Source organism: Pteropus vampyrus, unplaced genomic scaffold (assembly GCF_000151845.1).
Source record: "Pteropus vampyrus isolate Shadow unplaced genomic scaffold, Pvam_2.0 Scaffold11, whole genome shotgun sequence".
Classification (NCBI taxonomy): domain Eukaryota; kingdom Metazoa; phylum Chordata; class Mammalia; order Chiroptera; family Pteropodidae; genus Pteropus; species Pteropus vampyrus.
In genome coordinates, this window is record NW_011888792.1 from 17,872,366 (window position 1) to 17,879,408 (window position 7,043).

Below are 7,043 nucleotides of genomic sequence, written 5' to 3' on the forward strand. Positions count from 1 at the left end.
GTCCCCACACTTCTGGCTATGAAAATCAATGGGGGTTGCGGCTAAGTGAGATGGAGGGAGGCTGGAGTCCCAGGCATTCCTCTTAAACGGCTCACACAGACTTACTCACTGATGATCTCACTAGCTCTGAGCTCCAGCACTGGGGCAGCAGCTAGAAAGGAGTCAGGAACATATGGAGAGAAATTGAATTCTCTAGGTTTGGGGTGAGGGCTGGAGGAGCAGCTATCTCCTAGACAGAAGTGCTGACAGAATCCATTGTTTCTTTGTTGAACCCTCCTTTTACCCAGCATGCAGGCAGCTGCCATATCTGAGTCTCCATCAACCTGAGCTAGCACTGGTCACCCTGCTTTGGTGATTCCCTGAGACCCCACCCCACTGAACTTGTGGGCTTACGCAAGTACCTTCCAGTTGCTTTTCCATACAAAGACCTATCTTGGCTCATGCTACAGTCTTCCTAAAACTTCTCAAAGTTTCACGAAACGCAAATAAGCAGAATCTTACTTCACTGTGCCCTGTACCTCTTGCTGAATAGCCCAAATATGGCACAAGTGGCAGCTGGCCTTGGTTTGCGACTTGGCTTCTCAAGGCACTTCCAAGCCCATTGCAGTTGGCATTCACCTGTGGACTTCTTGGTGATTCATGCCAGGTGGCCCAGGGCAGGGCACAGGCTGGGGCTAAACTTGACCTACAGTGGGACCCTTCCCGGGAGGCTCCAGGGGACATCATACCAGTGGCCAGTTTGGACTGAGCCAGAGCACCCCCAAGCTGCCTCCATAAACAACACACCCAAACGGCAGACTGGGCAGGCACCAAAAGCCTACTAAAGTAAATCCTGCCTTGTATGGTAAGCCCCCGCACAACAGCTCCTCCACGGTAGTTACCAGCTAATCCTCACAATCAATCAGCCTGAGGGTCAATTCCTCCCAGTGACATGCAGACAACAACTAAGGCTCAACTACAATAGGAGGACACACACTACTCATACAAGGAACACATCTGGAGTACCCAGCTCAGGTGATCAGGGAAACTGAGCCACTGGGCCCCACAGGACACCTACTACATAAAGCTACTCTACTAGGACTGGGAGATATAGCAGCTCTACCTAATATGTAGGAACATACACAAGGAGGCAGCCATAATGAGGAGACAAAGAAACATGTCCCAAATAAAAGAACAGAATAAAGTTCTAGAAAAAAAAACTAAACAAAATGAAGACAAACAACTTACCAGATGTAAAGTTTAAAACACTAGTTATAAGGATTCTCAATGATCTCAGTGAGAACTTCAACAAAGATATAGGAAACATTAAAATGGATCTAGAAAACATAAAAAAGAAACTGTCAGGAATGAAGAATATAATAACTGAAATGAAGAATACCTTAAAAGGAGTCAACAGCAGATTAGATGAAGCAGAGTATTGAATCAGTGATTTAGAAGATAACAGAAAATATCAATCAGAATGACATAAAAAAGAATCTAAAAAAAAGAGGTTAGTTTAAGGGACCTCTGGGACAACATCAAGTGCACCAAGATTTGTATTATAGGGATACCAAAGGAGAAGAGAGAGTCAAGAATTGAAAACCTATTTCAAGAAATAATGACAGAAAACTTCTCTAACCTGGATAAGGAAATAGACATACAAACCCAGGTAGCACAGAGTCCCAAACAAAATAAATCCAAAGAGGCTCACACTAAGACACATCATCATTAAAAAGCCAAAGATTAAAGACAAGGAGAGATTCTTAAAAGCAGCAAGAGAAAAGCAGTTAGTTACCTACAAGAAAGCTCCCATAAGACTGTCTGCTGATTTCTCAATAGAAACTTTGCAGGCCAGAAGGGATTGGCAGGAAATATTCAAAATGATGAAGAAATATTCAAAGAATCTACAAGATTACTCTACCGGGCAAAGCTATCATTCAGAATCAAAAGACAAAGAGCTTCCCAGACAAGAAAAAGCTAAAAGAATTTATCATCACCAAACCAGTAATACAGGAAATGTTAGAGGAGCTTGTTGAAGAAGAAGATCAAAAATAACAATAATAAAATGGCAGTAACTACATATTAATTAATAATTACTTTAAATATAAATGAATTAAATGTTCCAATGAAAAGATAGGATGGATGAATGAATAAGTAAACAAGAACTTTAAATATGCTGCCTACAAAAGACTTGCTTCACATCGAAAGACACACACAGACTGAAAGTAAAGGGATGAAAAATATATTTCATTAAAATGGAAACAAACAAAAAGTTAGAGTAGCAGTACTTTTATTATTATTATTATTATTATTATTATTATTATTATTTATGCCTATAGCATCTGGTCTTCCTAGGTGGTCTCCCATCAAAGTACTAACCAGGCCTGACCCTGCTTAGCTTCCGAGATCAGACATGATCAGGCTTATTCAGGGTGTCATGGCCTAGACCATGGACCATGGCTCCACTGGGGCATGAACCCAGGACCTTCTGCATGTAAAGCAGATGTGCTAACTGCTACACTATGGAACCACGTCCAGAAAACAGACTTTAAAACGAGGGTTTTAATAAGAAACAAAGAAGGACCCAGTTATTCCACTTCTGGGTATTTATCCGAAGAAACACAAAACACTACTTCAAAAGGACATGTGAATTCATATGTTCATTGCATCATTATTTATAATAGCCAAGATATGGAGGATACCTGGGTGTCCATCAGTGGATGAATGGATAAAAAATAGGTGGTATATATATATACCATAGAACATTACTCAGCTGTAAAAAAAGAATGAAATCTTGCCATCTGCAATGACATGGGTGGACCTAGAGGGTATTGTGCTGAGTGAAGTATGTCAGACAGAGAAAGACAAATGCCATATGATTTCACTTACATGTGGAATCTAAAGAAAGAAATAAAAGAACAAACAAAACAGAAACAAACTCATAGATACAGAGAATATTTCGATAGTTGCCAGATGAAAGGGAAGTTTAAGGGGTGAGTGAAAAGGGAGAAGAGATTAAGAAGTACAAATTAGTAGTTACAAAATAGTTATGGGGATGTACAGTATAGCATAAAGAATATAGTCAATAATATTGTATAAAAATCATGTGGTGTCAGATGAGTGCTAGATTTATTGGGGTGATCACTTTGTAAGTCATATAAATGTCTAATAACTATGTTGTACACCTGAAACTAATATAATATTGTATGCCAATTATAATTAAATAAAAAATTATTGAATAAAATAGAATCTCTTGATTTACCACACTAAGGTCCTAGAAGGTAAACTGCTTCATTAGTCTATGTGTCCATTTCTAAAATATAGATCGTTGGATTTTCAAAATTGAAAAGAAGGAGGAAGTGAAAAAGAGAACTGCAATTTGCTGTGTACCTACTCTCTGTTAATTATCATACTGGACATTTAACATTTTACTCAGTGTTTGAGATAAACTGCCCCAGGGAAATTAAGCCCCTTGCTTATAATATCACACCCATAAGGAGGAAGGTGGAAATTCTATATGTGGTCCAATTCAGGGATTCTTGACCAAGGGCAATTTTGTTTCTCAGGGGTCCCGTGGCAACATCTAGAGATGTTTTTGTTTGTCACAACTCAGGGTAAGAAGTAGGATGTTGCTAAACATTCTACAATACGAAGGACCAGCACCCATAACAAAGAATTATCTAGCCCTAAGTGTCAATAGTGCCAAGGATGAAAAGCCCTGTTCAAATTTCAAAGCTCATGCTTATTCTTCCACATACTATCAAAAATGAACATTGTTTCTAAGTTTAACTATTCCACAATATTCACTTGTTAGAGATGTACCAGTTACAATTTAATGTGTGTTCTCTCTGTGTTGAATGTTTCTTGGAAGTTCCATTTTAAGATCCCACTGTTATCTTTTCATTGAAGCAATAAAGGAGGTTTCTGGAAATTTTTCATGCTGATCCATCCAAGGAGAATGACTCAAGTTCAGAGAGCATAGATGATTCTGAAAAAGACTGTAGGTGTATTAATCAGATCATGCCCTGGCCTCTTATCCACCACCCACACCAAATATCATTGTGTCCTAGTGAGATAGGAATGCAAGCAAACACTAAAGAAGCTTTTTCACAAAACTCTCTTTAAGGCACTGGGAAGCTCTTTAATAGCTCTACAATAGTATAACCTCAAAGAGAGGACAAAATTCTATTCCCGTTTAGAGTTGCTTCTTAGAGCATGATGTGTACATAAGAATAAGAGCAATTTCATGCCCCAATCTAAGTTTGAGCCAGACAGGACTTCATATTTGGAAGCAGATCACACTGGTGCATAATAGTGCTGGTGGATTTTTAGCTTCAAAATATTTTTATAAGGCTTTGGTAGCCAACAATAACTCTAGAGCGACAGAAGAACAAAAGGCCAATCTTTTTTTCCCTTGCCACTGAAAGGCACCAACATCCACTCAGTCTTGGTCAGAAGTCACAGTAGTCATCTTTAATTTCTTCATCTTAATTCTTTGAGGATTCTCAGGCCCAGTGATGGAAGAAAATTGACAGTATTGCAATCTATTCATCTTAGTTTTACCCACTGAGACACCATGTAATGTTTTATTTGAATAAAGGATCCCATAGTTCAAAAACTGTTGGAAATCTGTAATTTTTAGAATTAAGTCCTCAAGGCTCTTCATGCTCTGATGGCTGCCTTCCGACTGACTTTACTATGACCTCCTTGATCTTCATGTTCCAGTTCATCGTGAACCCCTAAAACTTCATGCTACCATTTCACTTTGACCATACAAGCCTCCATTAAAACAAGAGTATCATTGTATCTGTGTGTGTATATGTATATAATATACATAAAATTTTTTTTTTTTCTTCACAGAATTGAAAGCTTCTTGAAGGCACAGTGTTTAGTACTTTTAAGAATTTAATTAATGCTTGATTATTAATTAATTAACTAATTACACAATATCTGAGAAGCCAAAGTCTATAACCCAAAGAAAGTATTAACGATAGTTAAAAAAAATTTTAAAGAAGCATATTTGAGCATATTACTGAAATGGAGATAAAACCAGAGAAATATCATCTTGAGTTGATTTACTCTGGGAAAATTATGCAGAGAACAAAGAACATTCTATGAACAGAAGATTTTATAAGAACTATTTTTTAGCTATAAATATTAGACTTCTGAGGTATACTAATATTTACCCTTTAATATCTGCAGATTTCTGGATTCTGAACTACATAACTTATTTGGGTAGTACTAGTACATTATCAAGAAAATTGAGAGATTATCACTTTTCCTCTGATTTTGATTTATTCCTTATTGACCTTTATCTTGCTTCCATAATTTTTATTTATTTATTCGTTTGTTTGTTTGTTTATTTATTTATTTATTTTTTAGGCGAGGCAACCCTTGGTTGACCTCACAGATTGCAAGGACCTTGTCAGTTTACAATCCCTTATTTTTTATTTTTTACACCTACAGCACCTGGTCTTCCTAGGTAGTCTCCCATCCAAGTACTAACCAGGCCCAATCCTACTTAGCTTCCAAGATCAGATAGGATTGGGTTTGTTCAGGGTGGTATGGCCGTAGATCTTGCTTCCATAATTTTTTGAGTAACTCTTTATGCAAGGAGACAACCACATGGTTGTGTAATCATATTTTAAATACCCAATGATGTTTAACATACATATGGCAGAAAAAAAATTATCTCTTTAATAAAGAAGGTCTGGAAATCACTCCTGGAAAACTATGTACTTTTCACTGTAAAAGAGAGCGTGAATTCAAAGATGAGGGCAATCATGCCTGTAGGTTGTTTACTAACATAACTGTATCCTCAGGGAAAGATACAGATCTCCCTAGGGGAAGTTTTACCCATGTAAATTTTGTTTGTTTGTTTGTGGTTGTTCTTCTTTTGGACAATTTGGACTGTCCGTACTTCAAGAGCTCAGTGGCCACATGTGGCTGGTGGCTACCATAAAGGTGAATGCGGTTAATTGTTTTTCTGTTCTAAAAAGTTAAGAATACAAGTTATTTGGGGGCTAAGATTTGTTACATCACAGAATTAATAACAACTCTTTTAGTTATTAATTACTTAACTGATGTCTTGGTATTCTATATTTTTTATATTTTACTATAAAATAATGTTTTTTCCCATTTTTAAAATAATTTTGTTTTTTAAAGCCAAGTGCAATGACTTAGTTGTATCTTTTTAAATCTTAGCATTCATTCAAGTAGAGAAATATCTCACCACGAGGTTTTCATTACATAATAAGAGGGCACTACCATTCCGCTACATTCCAATGCCTATATTGAAATTTTAAGTAATAATTACTCGTTAACTTTTAAAAAACATGCAAATGATTTTAATATCTATACTTTTAAGGATTCAAAAAGGTTTTAAGATATTTCAAGAGACCAGCTTGAATTAAACAATAAATGTTTATGAAATGCTATTAGATATTCTCCATGTAATATCAATTTCAGCTAAAACCTCTAAATATGTTTATGTAGGAAAAACTACTCACTAAACTATTAAGAGTAATGAGTCAATAAAGCAAATAAACAAGATGGTACAAATTAATGTAGTTTTATATGGGGATGACCTCAACTATTAAATTATAAAAGTATGAGCATTAAGTAAATGGCTCTTGTCTGCTTAGCTGCCCTGGTAAATGATTCTTGCTTCTTCAGTGAGAGTAGTAACTTTTGCTTCAGTTTCTAATGTTACCTCCCATAATTATGTAGTCAAAGTTATTACATATTTTACAAAAAAAAATAAGATCTGCAGTTTCTATGCTGAAAATGATTGCAACCTACTGCTGGAAATATTTAAAATGTGGGTGCTATAAGTACTACTTTTCCCAATGATTACAGATTTTTTTTTAACTTTACTTTTTGGCTTCCCACGAGTCTCTTTTATTTCTTGAGATCAGAAGTCTAATAGCTAGATAAATGAAATGCTAAATGATTTTAAAACCTAGAGAAAAACAAAGAGGAGGGGAGAGGTGGAAGCAGGAAGGAAGCACCATGTAGAGTGAATAAAATATAGACTTTGGATCCAACTCTTCTGCTTAGTTATT

At 36.3% G+C, this 7,043-nt stretch overlaps 1 pseudogene; it reads right to left on the bottom strand.

The window, feature by feature from the left end:
- Positions 1-5,436: 5,436 nt before the first annotated feature.
- LOC111731977 lies at positions 5,437-5,555 on the bottom strand (annotated as a pseudogene).
- Positions 5,556-7,043: the final 1,488 nt, after the last annotated feature.